Source organism: Lissotriton vulgaris, chromosome 9 (assembly GCF_964263255.1).
Source record: "Lissotriton vulgaris chromosome 9, aLisVul1.2, whole genome shotgun sequence".
NCBI classification, from domain to species: domain Eukaryota; kingdom Metazoa; phylum Chordata; class Amphibia; order Caudata; family Salamandridae; genus Lissotriton; species Lissotriton vulgaris.
In genome coordinates, this window is record NC_141697.1 from 654,057,028 (window position 1) to 654,073,351 (window position 16,324).

Genomic DNA, 16,324 nt, shown 5'->3' on the forward strand with positions numbered 1-16,324 from the left:
ACCGCTCCTCTCCGCCGCCGCTCCTCCCTCATGTTTGCTTTGCTCACTGCTTACTTGGCGCCCTACCTCATCCGCCGCTCACTGCTCCTCCCCGCCGCCGCTCCTCACTGCCTGCCCGCCGATCCTCACCGCCTGTCCCCCGCTCATGTCCTCTGCTCCTCCGCTCGTCACTGCTCCTCCCCGCGCTGATCTCCGCCGCTTCTCGTCACTGCTCCTCCCCGCACTGATCTCCGCCGCTCCTCACCGCGCTAATCTCCGCCTCTCATCCCGCTCGTGTACACCGCTCCTGATGTAAGCACGCATGTCGCGGCCGGCGCTACTTTGAAGGGACTACTTTTTTTTCACTTATATTTTTTAAATAACGTATTTATTTTTAATTTATATAGCCTATGTCCATCTGCACACCCTCAGGATTACAAGGAGATATCGGGTGTGTGGATTGGTGCTGTGGTTCCCGAGTTTACCGGCCTCAAAGCCTCAAAGGTCTTCCTTTATAATAGTAGTATAGATAGCATGTCTCCCCATCAGATTGAGTGTGAGAAAACAAGGACCCCCTGGGTATGGACAATCTACAGATTCCTAGGGCAGGGTTAAACCAATTTGAGTAAAAAATCCTAGGCCATCCACAAGATAAGTGACTATAAAAGGCTGGGACCAGTGGAGAAAAGGAAATGTCAAAGAAACAAGTGTATACGTAAAAATTATATATTTAATTAGCAGTAATTAAAAATCATATAGAGACTCAAGGACAAAAGTCAAAACTATATGATACAATAAAATAGTCACACACGTACTTCTTGACAGCAGAAATCATACATATGCAATAAAAACAAAATACATCATAATAATAGTGCAAATAATTGGAAGTTAGTACAAAAGGGACTCGACGCGCGTTTCGGCAGTAGGGGAACTGCCTTCTTCAGGAGTCGTTGGTAAGGCTCTGAAAGGAATATTTATAAAAAATATATTATATATAACATTCCATATATTCTACAACACATTTTTTATTTGCATATATCTATCTATCTGTGTATTTATCTATAAAACAGTACATCATTCTTGACAGCTCCAAATCTGCCTAGCAGGTCCAGACACAAAACATTAGTCACTTAAGGTCATATGATAGACAGATATATATAAGGTCAGTGCAGTACTTAGCTAGACAGAAAGACTGATCAGCATTGTAGTTTGCCTTACTCATATAGGCACCAGATATTTGTTTATGGTCACATTTAAATATATATTCTCAACTCACATTAACATGTCTAGACTGATAGAAAGAGATATTGTTAACGTTTTCATTAAGAATCGACTGGTTTCAAAGTAACTTACATTTTGTATATATTACTTCGTATGGTGAAGGAAAATCGATGACAACTTCATTAGCGTTGATAAAAGGGTAGATGAATAAAAACCCACTTGATGGGATTAGTATCTAATTTAAATATATGAAGAAAAATTAGACATTTTGTATGAGGGGTATTGGGGGTATTTTTTGAACACAATGCGAAAAATAAGTACATTAAAGGGTCTTTTGAGATTAATAACGGGATGTACAAAAAACCTGACGAGCAAGGATACATATTTGTAATTTCTTCCTGTTTTATAGGGTATTTCAAGTGAATCTGGAAGTGAACATATTTGTACTGTGGAGTCATGCTAATAAGATATTATTAATGTATATATTTAGACTTTAAAGGATCATATGTCAACGTGGGTAAGAGGACAGCAGTCTATATAGGTTAAGGATTGCCTATACTGAAGCTAAATCTAGAGATAGAGATTAGTAATTTATTAACGTTCTTTGCCTAGAGACGATAACTCAGCAGGTGATTAATTACAAAAATAGAAAAAGAGAAGAGGGTATTACCTATTTTGCTGACAGCTCAAATGCTGCAGGTTATTGTATCCAATTGTTGGACCTCATAGTGGCGTCCAAAACAGTATCCGTCACTGTAGATGAATATATAGATAAGGAAAACATATCTGGAATTAGATGCTAAGGTCTAGTTACTATTCAATAGCCTACATTAAACATCCTGTATAAGGAGGCTTTTGCCACAGGCATAATGTGCTTATAAGGATAAGTCTGCAACATGTATAGGAATTACCTTTAGGTAGACGATTTCCAGGTATTCGAATTATAATTCATACGGATATTTTGATGTATTTACGGGTTAAAAAATGCCACAAGCATTAAGTAGGCTGAAATAGATACAAAAAAAGAGGTCTGGGATTAGACAGACATGCCAGCTAAGTATCTATGTAGCTTATAGCGTAGCACAAGATACAAAAACGGCCCACAGTCACGCAGTTATTTATGTAGTGGCATAGTGACAGTATGTCAAGGGACGTTATGTTTTTTCGTTTACACAGCTTCATGGTAGCGCTTAAAAACGATATGCTTAGGTCATTACCTTCAATTAAAAGGTCAAATTCCGACAGCAAGATAGTGCTGCTCTGCCGTTCCAAAATCGGTAAATATAGTGGCTGATCTCGAGTACAGCTTGATAAAGAACTCTAAAATAGCAACAGAAAGAAAGGTGCTTTAGTGGAGAGACGCCTATCGTGGTATGCGGCGTATCTACACGGCTACCGCAAGCTAACTCTTATCTTAATGTGTAATCGAAAATGTGGGCTGCAGGATGGTGCAGCTCCGAGCCCAGGATAGCGGCTACAGCCTTGCCGATGGACAAAAAAACGGGGGAGGCGAAAGTGACTCCCTCGGAAATGACAGCTCTTTTATTGTTCAAAAAAAGGGCGCGAACTGCTGGCCGATAGTAGGGTATAGTGGAAAGAGAGAGAGGACAAAGTTTCTCTGCTACGGAACGGAATCCTTTTCAAACATGGCGATGAAAGCTGGGGTAGATCGCGTGTTATTCTCATAGCCATGTTAAAAGAGGGAAATAGTTAACTTATGCCCTAGAGAACACGTTCAGTGGGGAATTACACTATATCCTGAGATAATGTACCATGGTGTATTTTAGAAGGGAGCCAATTAGCGGCCGATGGAAACCGATTCAGATTATTTAATATTTATAACGGGCTGTCACTGTATTTTAACATATTATACCATGGTGTACTCTTGAAGAAAACCAATGAGCAGCCGATAGAGAAAGGTTCAAATTATCTAATGGTTTGAACAGAGTCACACTGTAGTGAAGCTGTATACAATTTGCGACTGGGTCCTTCGTATATTTATACGAAGACGTATAATCATAATTAAACTATGTGTGGTAAGCGGTACAAAGTGGTGGTAAATAGAAGCGTCCAAATATGTTGGAATATAATCGGTCACACAAAGGGGTGAAAAAATGGACACGTCCAAATATGAATGTACAAGTTGCCATTTCGCAATTACATTAGATACCAGTGGTCTTTAATATTAAATTGGTATATATCCTTTGAGTAAAGTTCACAGGGAATATTTTTTACTAATCTATTGGTATATATATTTTAAGTATATGGATGAAAACAGATGAGGGAAGAAACAGGGTGGAGGGGGAGGGGGGGGGGGGGGGGTGGGGAGGGAGGGGTAGTTGGGGGGGGGGTAAATTTTATTTGGATTATTTAAAATACAGTCCCAGTGTTGGTTTGGACGGTGGTGTATAAATACTACATACAACCTACACTGGGTGGGGTATAGTGATCCTACCAGGCAAAGCAAGGTCAGTATTACACAGAAAATATAGTGACGTTCTATGCTATATCCTGCCAATCTTAGGTGATATCATTTTCCCACGGGATCTCTGCATTCAAACCTTTTCTGAAAGTGCCCATGGAAAAAATCCAAAAGACTTCTCTTTTCTTTCTGATTTTTTCGCCGCCTTTACTGTCTGGGAGCCTAATTTTTTCCAGGATGCACCATTTAAAATCTTCTGGGCCATGCTTGTTCTCAGTAAAGTGTTTGACTAATGGTGCCAAGGTTTTGTTGGTGCGGATGGCTGAGCGGTGCTCTGTTAGTCTGGTTTGTATCGCTCGAGAGGTTTCCCCAACATAGCCAAGTTGGCAAGGGCAAAGAATTAGGTAAATGCAGTTAGTTGTTTTGCAATTCCACATGTCTGTAGCATTAAAATGACATCCATTGTGTTCAAAAGATTCCCCTGATAGAATATTATTACATGATTTACATGAGGAGCATTTAAATGTTCCTTTCAGGGGGAAGTTGTTATCGATTGACCTTTGAACAGATTCTGTGTTGGTTTCTTTTGTTGTGAATCGAGAATGTACAATTAAGTCTTTAAGATTTTTGTTCCGTTTGTGGGCGAATAAAGGCTTTTCCAATTTACAGCTAGTAGGGTTAGAGTTTAGGATATGCCAGTTGGAGTTCACGATCTGACGGACAGTGTTGTCTAGAGTGGAGTGTTTGGTAATACAAACTAATTTTTTATTCTCTTGATTTGGCTTAGGTCTCAGGAGTGCGTCTCGATCATAGTATCTGGCTAGCTTATATGAATCCCTAACTAGTCTGTGAGGGTAACCTCTGCTAAGGAATTTCTGTCGCATGATATTCGCCTGAAAGTCAAAATCTGCTAGGTTGGAACAGTTTCTTCTGACCCGAAGAAACTGAGAAAAAGGAATGCTCTCTCTTTGGCATCGGGGGTGAAAGCTTTTAAAATGTAAGAGGGTATTCCTCGCAGTGGGTTTGACGAATAGATCTACAGCCAGTTTGTTGTTCTCATGCTTGATAATTATGTCTAAGAATTCTACTTGTTTATTGTCAGAGTGGGCTGTGAATTTCAGATTTGTATCCACTAGGTTAATCCATTCTAGAAACTCGCATAACGAGTCCTTCCCATTGGTCCAGATAAAAAAGATGTCATCAATATATCTGGACCAATGGGAAATCGACTCGAAAAAAGGAGCTATTTCATTATGGATAGCTTTGGTTTCGAAAGCCGCCATGTAGATGTTGGCAATCGATGGGGCAACTGAGGCCCCCATACTGACGCCTTTGACTTGGCGGTAGAGATCATTGCCAAATTCTACTATGTTTTCAGATAGTGCGATGTCCAGAAGTTCTAGAAGGAAGTCTTTTGGACAAGGGATGTCAAACTTCTCAATAAACCACCTAGTGGCTGACAGGGCTTTCTTTTGGGGAATGTTGCTATACAATGCTTCAATGTCCATAGTCACTAGCAAATCTGTGTATGGGTCAAAGGGAATGTCCTCTACTTTCGATATCATGGACCCTGTGTCCTTGATATATGACGGGATTTTAGGGATATACGGGCGTAGAAATGAATCAACAAATTTTGAAAGAGGCTCGGTATTTGTTCCTATCGTGGATACGATAGGTCTATATGGGGGGTCTGTGATATTTTTATGGATTTTAGGCATGCCGTAAATGCATGCCGTTTTATGCTGATGGTGATTCAGGAAGTCAAATTCTTTCTGGCTGATTTCACCCGCAGTTAGTGCAGCAGTGGTGAGGTTTCGGATTTTCTTCGAAACCGAAATTAGCGGGTTACTACGGATTGGCATATAAGTGGTGGTATCTGAAAGCATGGTTTTCATGTTGCATTTGTATTTATTGGTATCGATTAAGACGATGCCACCACCCTTATCGCAGCTTTTAATAACTATGGTGTTATCTTGTCTTAAGTTTTTAAGTGAGTCTGATTCACCTCTGCTAAGATTGTAGATGGGTTTTGGGATGAAGCGGAGAGCTCTCTCAAGTTGTTGGAGAACTACCAGCTCAAAGGTGGCGACCTCCGGGCCCAGTTGGTCTAGAGACGGATTGAAGGTGGATGGCAAGGATAGCTGTCTGGTGTCTTCAGTTGGTTCGATATTGTCATTCTGTGAGGAAAAGAATTTTTTAAGTCTAATTCTGCGAAAAAAGGAGATAATATCTTTCTGAAACTCAAAAATGTCAAGGTAGGAATGGGGAACAAAGGACAGACCTTTGGATAGAAGGGATTCAGTGTCAGAGTCTATATTTTTCGTGGACAAATTGAAAATCGGGATTATATCCCTTGCCCCCAATATTGGCGGTTGCGTGTCTCGCGGATAAATTGGGGTTCCTGAGGTTGGTGTTGTTGATGCGAGTGCTGATGTTGATGTGGATGCTGTTGTTGGTGGTGGGTCTGTTGGAAATTGCCTCTGGTCTGATTCTGGAAATGAACTCTCGGGCGTCCTCGTCGTGGGCCCCTGTTGGATAAAAAAGCCTGTTTGGGACAGGGACCATTGTATTGGTTAAAGTTATTTTCTTGTTCATAATAATTAGATGGACCTTCATTTTCTGAGTCTGAAGAATCAGTAAAGTTATTCACTCTTTGGGGTGTTGATCTACTATCATCCACATAATGATTTTGTTTATAAAAATCTTGTCTCAGGTAGGGATAAGTACCTTCTAGTGTGTAGAAGCGTTTGTCTTTAGTTAGCTTATCGTTCTTACGTTTGTTTAAGTAGGCGCTAAAAGACTCTAGTTCTTTGTTGGCTTCCTCGATTTTCTTCATCGCTTCATCTATACTACCTGAAGCTTTGAGTTTGGTTTCTAGGGCTTCAATTTCCTTTCTGATGTCAGCAGCTAGTTCTTTTGCTGTTTCAATTATAAGAATCATCAGGTCTCTTGAGCACCTATTTGCAATGAGACTCCATTTTTCTAGAAATGGTCTATGGTTAACGAAGAGTCCTGGTATGTTACGGACTTTAAGGCCCATAGGAATCATGCCATTTTTAAGATAAGCCAGCATAAATTCCCCGTGGGCTTCCATACGGGTACGTTTCTTTTTTAATTCAAGAAGGTTGCGACTATCTTCATTGCTAGATACATTGGGAACGCCTCCATTTGTGGAGCTGATATTTGTTCCAACTAAAGAGGCAAACATTTCATCCGAAAAACCAAATGTTGGTAATTGGGCCATGATCAATATACAGTTAGATGGTTAGTATGACTGAATGATGATAACAACTGGGAGCATAAGTACTGACAACTGTTGATAAGACAAGTAATGATACAGATAAGAGGAGACAAGGCCCTACACAGACAAGCTGTGGGTAACAAGTGTGAGAAAACAAGGACCCCCTGGGTATCGACAATCTACAGATTCCTAGGGCAGGGTTAAACCAATTTGAGTAAAAAATCCTAGGCCATCCACAAGATAAGTGACTATAAAAGGCTGGGACCAGTGGAGAAAAGGAAATGTCAAAGAAACAAGTGTATACGTAAAAATTATATATTTAATTAGCAGTAATTAAAAATCATATAGAGACTCAAGGACAAAAGTCAAAACTATATGATACAATAAAATAGTCACACACGTACTTCTTGACAGCAGAAATCATACATATGCAATAAAAACAAAATACATCATAATAATAGTGCAAATAATTGGAAGTTAGTACAAAAGGGACTCGACGCGCGTTTCGGCAGTAGGGGAACTGCCTTCTTCAGGAGTCGTTGGTAAGGCTCTGAAAGGAATATTTATAAAAAATATATTATATATAACATTCCATATATTCTACAACACATTTTTTATTTGCATATATCTATCTATCTGTGTATTTATCTATAAAACAGTACATCATTCTTGACAGCTCCAAATCTGCCTAGCAGGTCCAGACACAAAACATTAGTCACTTAAGGTCATATGATAGACAGATATATATAAGGTCAGTGCAGTACTTAGCTAGACAGAAAGACTGATCAGCATTGTAGTTTGCCTTCTCATATAGGCACCAGATATTTGTTTATGGTCACATTTAAATATATATTCTCAACTCACATTAACATGTCTAGACTGATAGAAAGAGATATTGTTAACGTTTTCATTAAGAATCGACTGGTTTCAAAGTAACTTACATTTTGTATGTATTACTTCGTATGGTGAAGGAAAATCGATGACAACTTCATTAGCGTTGATAAAAGGGTAGATGAATAAAAACCCACTTGATGGGATTAGTATCTAATTTAAATATATGAAGAAAAATTAGACATTTTGTATGAAGGGTATTGGGGGTATTTTTTGAACACAATGCGAAAAATAAGTACATTAAAGTGTCTTTTGAGATTAATAACGGGATGTACAAAAAACCTGACGAGCAAGGATATATATTTGTAATTTCTTCCTGTTTTATAGGGTATTTCAAATGAATCTGGAAGTGAACATATTTGTACTGTGGAGTCATGCTAATAAGATATTATTAATTTATATATTTAGACTTTAAAGGATCATATGTCAACGTGGGTAAGAGGACAGCAGTCTATATAGGTTAAGGATTGCCTGTACTGAAGCTAAATCTAGAGATAGAGATTAGTAATTTATTAACGTTCTTTGCCTAGAGACGATAACTCAGCAGGTGATTAATTACAAAAATAGAAAAAGAGAAGAGGGTATTACCTATTTTGCTGACAGCTCAAATGCTGCATGTTATTGTATCCAATTGTTGGACCTCATAGTGGCGTCCAAAACAGTATCCGTCGCTGTAGATGAATATATAGATAAGGAAAACATATCTGGAATTAGATGCTAAGGTCTAGTTACTATTCAATAGCCTACATTAAACATCCTGTATAAGGAGGCTTTTGCCACAGGCATAATGTGCTTATAAGGATAAGTCTGCAACATGTATAGGAATTACCTTTAGGTAGACAATTTCCAGGTATTCGAATTATAATTCATACGGATATTTTGATGTATTTACGGGTTAAAAAATGCCACAAGCATTAAGTAGGCTGAAATAGATACAAAAAAAGAGGTCTGGGATTAGACAGACATGCCAGCTAAGTATCTATGTAGCTTATAGCGTAGCACAAGATACAAAAACGGCCCAAAGTCACGCAGTTATTTATGTAGTGGCATAGTGACAGTATGTCAAGGGACGTTATGTTTTTTCGTTTACACAGCTTCATGGTAGCGCTTAAAAACGATATGCTTAGGTCATTACCTTCAATTAAAAGGTCAAATTCCGACAGCAAGATAGTGCTGCTCTGCCGTTCCAAAATCGGTAAACATAGTGGCTGATCTCGAGTACAGCTTGATAAAGAACTCTAAAATAGCAACAGAAAGAAAGGTGCTTTAGTGGAGAGACGCCTATCGTGGTATGCGGCGTATCTACACGGCTACCGCGAGCTAACTCTTACCTTAATGTGTAATCGAAAATGTGGGCTGCAGGATGGTGCAGCTCCGAGCCCAGGATAGCGGCTACAGCCTTGCCGATGGACAAAAAAACGGGGGAGGCGAAAGTGACTCCCTCGGAAATGACAGCTCTTTTATTGTTCAAAAAAAGGGCGCGAACTACTGGCCGATAGTAGGGTATAGTGGAAAGAGAGAGAGGGCAAAGTTTCTCTGCTACGGAACGGAATCCTTTTCAAACATGGCGATGAAAGCTGGGGTAGATCGCGCGTTATTCTCATAGCCATGTTAAAAGAGGGAAATAGTTAACTTATGCCCTAGAGAACACGTTCAGTGGGGAATTACACTATATCCTGAGATAATGTACCATGGTGTATTTTAGAAGGGAGCCAATTAGCGGCCGATGGAAACCGATTCAGATTATTTAATATTTATAACGGGCTGTCACTGTATTTTAACATATTATACCATGGTGTACTCTTGAAGAAAACCAATGAGCAGCCGATAGAGAAAGGTTCAAATTATCTAATGGTTTGAACAGAGTCACACTGTAGTGAAGCTGTATACAATTTGCGACTGGGTCCTTCGTATATTTATACGAAGACGTATAATCATAATTAAACTATGTGTGGTAAGCGGTACAAAGTGGTGGTAAATAGAAGCGTCCAAATATGTTGGAATATAATCGGTCACACAAAGGGGTGAAAAAATGGACACGTCCAAATATGAATGTACAAGTTGCCATTTCGCAATTACATTAGATACCAGTGGTCTTTAATATTAAATTGGTATATATCCTTTGAGTAAAGTTCACAGGGAATATTTTTTACTAATCTATTGGTATATATATTATAAGTATATGGATGAAAACAGATGAGGGAAGAAACAGGGTGGAGGGGGAGGGGTGGGGGTTGGGGGGGGGGGGGAAATTTTATTTGGATTATTTAAAATACAGTCCCAGTGTTGGTTTGGACGGTGGTGTATAAATACTACATACAACCTACACTGGGTGGGGTATAGTGATCCTACCAGGCAAAGCAAGGTCAGTATTACACAGAAAATATAGTGACGTTCTATGCTATATCCTGCCAATCTTAGGTGATATCATTTTCCCACGGGATCTCTGCATTCAAACCTTTTCTGAAAGTGCCCATGGAAAAAATCCAAAAGACTTCTCTTTTCTTTCTGATTTTTTCGCCGCCTTTACTGTCTGGGAGCCTAATTTTTTCCAGGATGCACCATTTAAAATCTTCTGGGCCATGCTTGTTCTCAGTAAAGTGTTTGACTAATGGTGCCAAGGTTTTGTTGGTGCGGATGGCTGAGCGGTGCTCTGTTAGTCTGGTTTGTATCGCTCGAGAGGTTTCCCCAACATAGCCAAGTTGGCAAGGGCAAAGAATTAGGTATATGCAGTTAGTTGTTTTGCAATTCCACATGTCTGTAGCATTAAAATGACATCCATTGTGTTCAAAAGATTCCCCTGATAGAATATTATTACATGATTTACATGAGGAGCATTTAAATGTTCCTTTCAGGGGGAAGTTGTTATCGATTGACCTTTGAACAGATTCTGTGTTGGTTTCTTTTGTTGTGAATCGAGAATGTACAATTAAGTCTTTAAGATTTTTGTTCCGTTTGTGGGCGAATAAAGGCTTTTCCAATTTACAGGTAGTAGGGTTAGAGTTTAGGATATGCCAGTTGGAGTTCACGATCTGACGGACAGTGTTGTCTAGAGTGGAGTGTTTGGTAATACAAACTAATTTTTTATTCTCTTGATTTGGCTTAGGTCTCAGGAGTGCGTCTCGATCATAGTATCTGGCTCGCTTATATGAATCCCTAACTAGTCTGTGAGGGTAACCTCTGCTAAGGAATTTCTGTCGCATGATATTCGCCTGAAAGTCAAAATCTGCTAGGTTGGAACAGTTTCTTCTGACCCGAAGAAACTGAGAAAAAGGAATGCTCTCTCTTTGGCATCGGGGGTGAAAGCTTTTAAAATGTAAGATTGAAACAGCATTTTAAAAAAAGTTTGCCCCCCAAATCCCCCCACCCTGCGGAGAACAAAAAAACCCCTCCCTCCACCCCCCTGTCTCCCACCCCCACCGGGGAGGGACCACCCTTCAGCTTCTGCTGCCGCTGTAGAGGCAGCGCCTACGGTAGACCGCCTGGTAAAGATCCCACTGCCCCCTCTGAAAAAAAAAGTTTGCCTAAACACAATCAAAATAATTATTCCTGAGAACCAAAAGGAAAAAAAATAATATCCTCGACCCCCTAAAAATTTTTAAACTTAGTCTCCCTAACTATTATATCAGCATAGTTGTAATTCTACCTGATCAGTTGTTATAATAATGATAGCCTAACTCTTACTTATGCTGGATAGAAATAGCTCGGGTACTTTTGTATCATTAAAGAAATGTGTATGCCCGCCTTTAATAACCTTGAGACGGGCAGGTTCTTGAAGAAAAACCAATGGATTTAATTGGGTCGATCAGTTTAAGCAGTTCCAATCGTCTGTCCATTGTGGCTTTACTAAGGTCAGAGCGAGCAAACAAAGAAAAATTCCCTATAGTTATGGGGGCATTTGGACATGCTTTCTGCCAGACAGCCTGTTGCAATAAAAAGTTGCCAAAACAGATGAGAAAAGGACGTGGGAATTTGCTCTCTTTGTTCTTTTGAACTAAAGGTAAACGGTGTGCCCGCTGAATTTGGGAGTCCCAGTCCCAATCTGCTAAGTCTGGGAAAGCTTTCTGTAGTAAACCAACAAGGAAGGCCCTCGGATCTAAGCCTTCAGATCCCTCCGGTACCCCAAAAAGTCTCAGGTTTGATCTTCTCTGCCGATTTTCCAAATCCTCAACTTTCAGTTGGAGAGACGTCATCTGGATATCATGTTGATTTACTACAGTATTCATACGTGTGGCAACCTCCTCTACGCCCACCACCCGGTGCTGTAGCTCTTTGATGTCCTGCGAAACCCCACTAAAATTGGAAGTCAGTTCTTGTAGAGAGGTCTGTAGTTTGTTATTGTCCTCCCGCAACTGTAGATAGTGTTCTTGCGCTTCTGCGCGTTGATTGGTTAATATTTGCAGTATAATATCCAGTTGGGAAGAATTAGTCTCTTGTTTATCTTCATCTTCAAGTTCCTGAGGCAAGGTAACTTTATCAGTCATAGAGGTGGCTGATAATGCTGAGGTTAAGGTAGTAGAAGAGGTTATAGTATAATTATTAGCAGCCATATTGTTGGTGTTATTCCCCCCATTTCCGCATGTAGCTAGCGGTTTTGTATTGAAAGTCAGCGTCGAGCCATTAAATGGTAAGGTTGCTGGCCCGGGCTCTAACATAGACGTTGTCTCTTGTTCGGATGATGCAATTGATAGTGCATTTAGGGGTGCACTTGATGCGTTGATCTCCGGAGGAGCAGAACAGCCTAAAGTGCCCGAAGTGGGGTCAAAGTACGTAGGGCTTGTCCCGGATAGTCTTAGTGTCATGCTCTTTACAAGCCCCTTCGCCTCAATCCATTTTCTGAGAGGGTTTTATCGATAAGAATTTTCTTAGCAGTCGAGATATTACTTGTAATTAACCGATTAAGAGTGGTACCAGCTTTCCCTCCTCTTTGAACTTTGGGCTTAGTTTTTGTTTTGCGCCTTCTACCCGCCAAAGACTTTGTTGTGTTTTCAGACGGGTCGCCCTCTCTTCCACTGTCTCCACTTCATAGTCTTCATAAGATCCTAGGTCAGCGCTCTCCTCTTCCACCTCTTCAGAAGTGTGGCAAGTATCTAGCCCATCGTGCACCGCTATGTTAGATAACCCAATTTCATTAATAGCTACGTCTGCGGCCAATCCTGGGATAGGGCCTGATAGTAGTTCGGTAGAGCCCGGATTCACATCAGCATTAAGAACCGTATTGTTTATTTCTACGTTTGCCATTTCATTTGTTTTTTCCAGAGCCATAGCCACATCGTTTAAGTTTAAATTTGTATCCAGGTTTGAATCTCCTCCACCCGCCGAGTCCTCTTTAGCTGGTACTTCTGTAGATAATATCAACTTAGAGTTTAAGCTTGTAGAAGGCTTTATCGGAGCTGAAACTTTGTTACCGGGCTGTGATTCTGTTACAACTCCTGTAGCTTCCACTGTACCTGCTACATTTAGAGCGGTTGAGTCTACCAGGGGAGTTGCGCGACCAGTTTCACCAGCTTCACCCCCTGTCATAGATCCTGCTAAGGCCCCCAGCTTAACCCTCGATTTGGCGACATTTTTTGCAGCATTTTTCAAAGAGGAACCTAAAACGGTCAGCGTCGGGGGGCGTAATAGTGGCTTACCGACAGTTACTCGCTCTGAGCCCTTGTCTCCCGCCGCCGCTGCAGAGGGCTTTTCTTTGGTGCTGCTCGTTGTTGTCTCTCCCCCCGAAAAAGCTGAGAAAGCCGAGGTGTTCGGAGATGCCACTTCTGCTACCGTTGCTCCTGCCGTAGAGAGGGGGGGTGCCATAGCTGCTGTTATCGTCGCTACCATGGAAGGGGGGGGGGCGGCAGCAACCCCGAGGTATTTTTACTATTGCGAGTGGAGTGAGGCGGATTCTTTGATGCCATTTTGCTAAGCCCCCAAGCTCGAGTAGCAGGTTGAAGACCGGACCAGCCAAACCCCGAGCCAGCGAGCAGGCTGCAAATACCTTCTCATACAAACGGCTTAGGTGTGGGCTGTGGACATATATGATTCACACCAATGGATGCGTTGCTCATGTAAACATCCACATGTGAAAAACAGGCAAGAATTCTTCAAGCCACCTTTCTTTCTCTTTGTGCTGCACATTTAATTCTTCCCTTGGAGTAGTTTTTTACCTTTACCAATAAAAATGCTAGGGCCTGTACTAAAGCAGTGACTAATAAATATTTTGAAATTAGCCTCAATGTAATTTTCTGATCATCCTAAATAGGCTTTCAGTAGAAATGAGGGATACCTTTCACATCAAGCAAAACATGACCGCCCCTCCCGAAGTGATGTCACTTTATTACTTGGAATTCCAGGCCCCTGGGGGCCCTCTCTAGCCCTGTTGGGCCATGTGTGTTGTGACATCACCCTGGTCACGTGCTAGTCATGTGCTCATGGTCCTACAAAGTTGTAAGGGCTATGAGGCAGCCCTCAGCCAACCAGAGCCCCTGGAGATCAGGCGACTATGATGTGATGTAGAGTTGTACGCCCTTTTTTGATGTTTGGAATACATATAAGGAGCCCCTAAGCAGCTTATGCCAAACCCAGGAGCCGCCCTCCAGAAAGAGATTGCTCGGTCATTATGAAGAGATACAGCCACCTCATCAAAAAGACACCCACTCATGGTGTTTTGAACACTAATGATACATATTATCATAGCCTGACACCAGCTACAATGGAGCAGAACGGGCAGCAGAATGACCATAAAGATGGTGGTCACAACGTCACCGGTTTTGATGAGGAACTTGGCCGGCGTTTGGAAACAATCAGCCTCAAGGAGTTGCTGCAAATGATAGCCCCTATAAGGGCTCCAGCAGCATCAGCAAAGCCTTGAGTAACAAAGCAAATGCTGGAAACATATTCATCGACATGGAAGATGGTGAAGACTCCATAACAGCTCCTAACTCACCGGTCTATGAAGATATGGGGTTTCTAGAGGACTCTGCTCCAGAGGCTATGGTTGTGCAACAGCTGCACACAAACTGCAATGCTTGATATGTCTCGATGGACCTCAGCGACTCTCAAGATTTCAGAGCCGCCACGAGTCCCACAAAACTGATGAGGTTTAAACCATTATAGACACTTACTTATATATTACATATGGCTATATTTTATTTTTAACTAATAGGTTGTCTTTCTTTTTTTGACCCATAGAAAGCATCAGCAAAAAGAGCTGTGGTAGATGGGACGCTACCAAAGGTTAACGCCATACATATTTACTGTGTATGCTGTTCAAAACAGACTGAAAGTTCCACAATCCAAAACAAAGAGCGGCATAAGAAATGTGTTTGTACCTATAGTATTGCAGGTTTTAGAAAGCAAGCCTCAGGCGTACCCTGCAATGCCATTTGGCCTGTTAAAGGTTTTGCGGTAATTGTTTTGAACGCTTTTATCAAACATGACTATTATAACCTCTGTGACAGCCATAAAATTAATGCTCTGCAGCAGGAGGATCATGGGTGTGTATACAACTCATACACTTCAAGAACATTCCAAAATATATATGTAGCTTGCTGGACCCGCACAAAGTATATCAGCTGTTAAGGTTGGTGTATGATTTGTCTGACAAAAAGAAAAATGTCCACCCTGATATGATTAAGGTATTGTCGACCACGCTTAGAGATCCAGTGCTCGAGCGAGCTAAGCTCAAAACTCTGTCGCATGCAAGGTTTGCGTACGTATTTTGTTAGAAGGGTGGCAGAAAGAGCTGTAGAAAGATGTATGTGCAGTATTTATTTAAAAAAATAGATGAGTCAGCTTTTTAACCCCGCGAAAACAGTTTAAAAAAATTATGAGTCCCCCGGTAGCATTTCATTATTGTATTGTTCGACGTTACATACTTACTCACTTTTAGGACCAACATCAGTATGTCGGTGAGCGAGATGCTTCTTATTTACGTCAAGGATACCTAGATATTGCCAGATTGATATATGTGTTGCTTAAAGAAAGAATAGCTTAAATACAACCTGCAACTCTGTGCTATCTGAAGCTTGGTGAGCAGCCCATGGCAGTGTAGTGTGACAGTCCTGCTTGCATAGCCAACTGGTGTAACAATGCATGGCCACCTACAACAGATGCAGATTGCAGTGCGTACATATGCCATATGAGGGAGTTAATAATATTACCAATGACTAACTTGCATATCTCCTTGGAGCTTCTGACCAAAGATTATTTAAGAAATAAAGGTTTAATATGTATGATAGAAAATTCTTTGATCTTTTGAATGCCGTCAGTATCCTGAGCGTACAAGGTTATAGGAAGGGTGAGTGGGAAGACATGTCTAGTGCTGTTAAGTTTATAGCTGTGAAAATATCAAAACTTGTGATGCTGACGCAAATTTTCTGCCGGGCCTGTGGAAATGTAAGCAGTATGTGTCATATTATGTATACGTAGTAAAAAGTCAACAAACTGTTCAACATTAACCGCTAGACTAGCACCATGAAACTGTAAAGTCTGCCCTGGTTATGTGTTGCTAACATTCTTTATTTTTAATAAACTGCCCTTACACAAAACAATCGTCTTTCCTTTCATGGGATGCTGGGGCTGATAAC

The 16,324-nt window shown here is 40.9% G+C and overlaps 1 long non-coding RNA gene across 1 annotated transcript; it reads right to left on the reverse strand.

The window, feature by feature from the left end:
• Positions 1 to 691: 691 nt before the first annotated feature.
• Positions 692 to 9,174, reverse strand: LOC147692050 (uncharacterized). The gene is made up of 6 exons (XR_015299805.1): positions 9,086 to 9,174; positions 2,418 to 2,520; positions 2,112 to 2,205; positions 1,871 to 1,953; positions 1,333 to 1,435; positions 692 to 940 (listed from the first exon to the last, which is right to left on the reverse strand). It is a non-coding gene; the product is annotated as an uncharacterized LOC147692050 (long non-coding RNA).
• Positions 9,175 to 16,324: the final 7,150 nt, after the last annotated feature.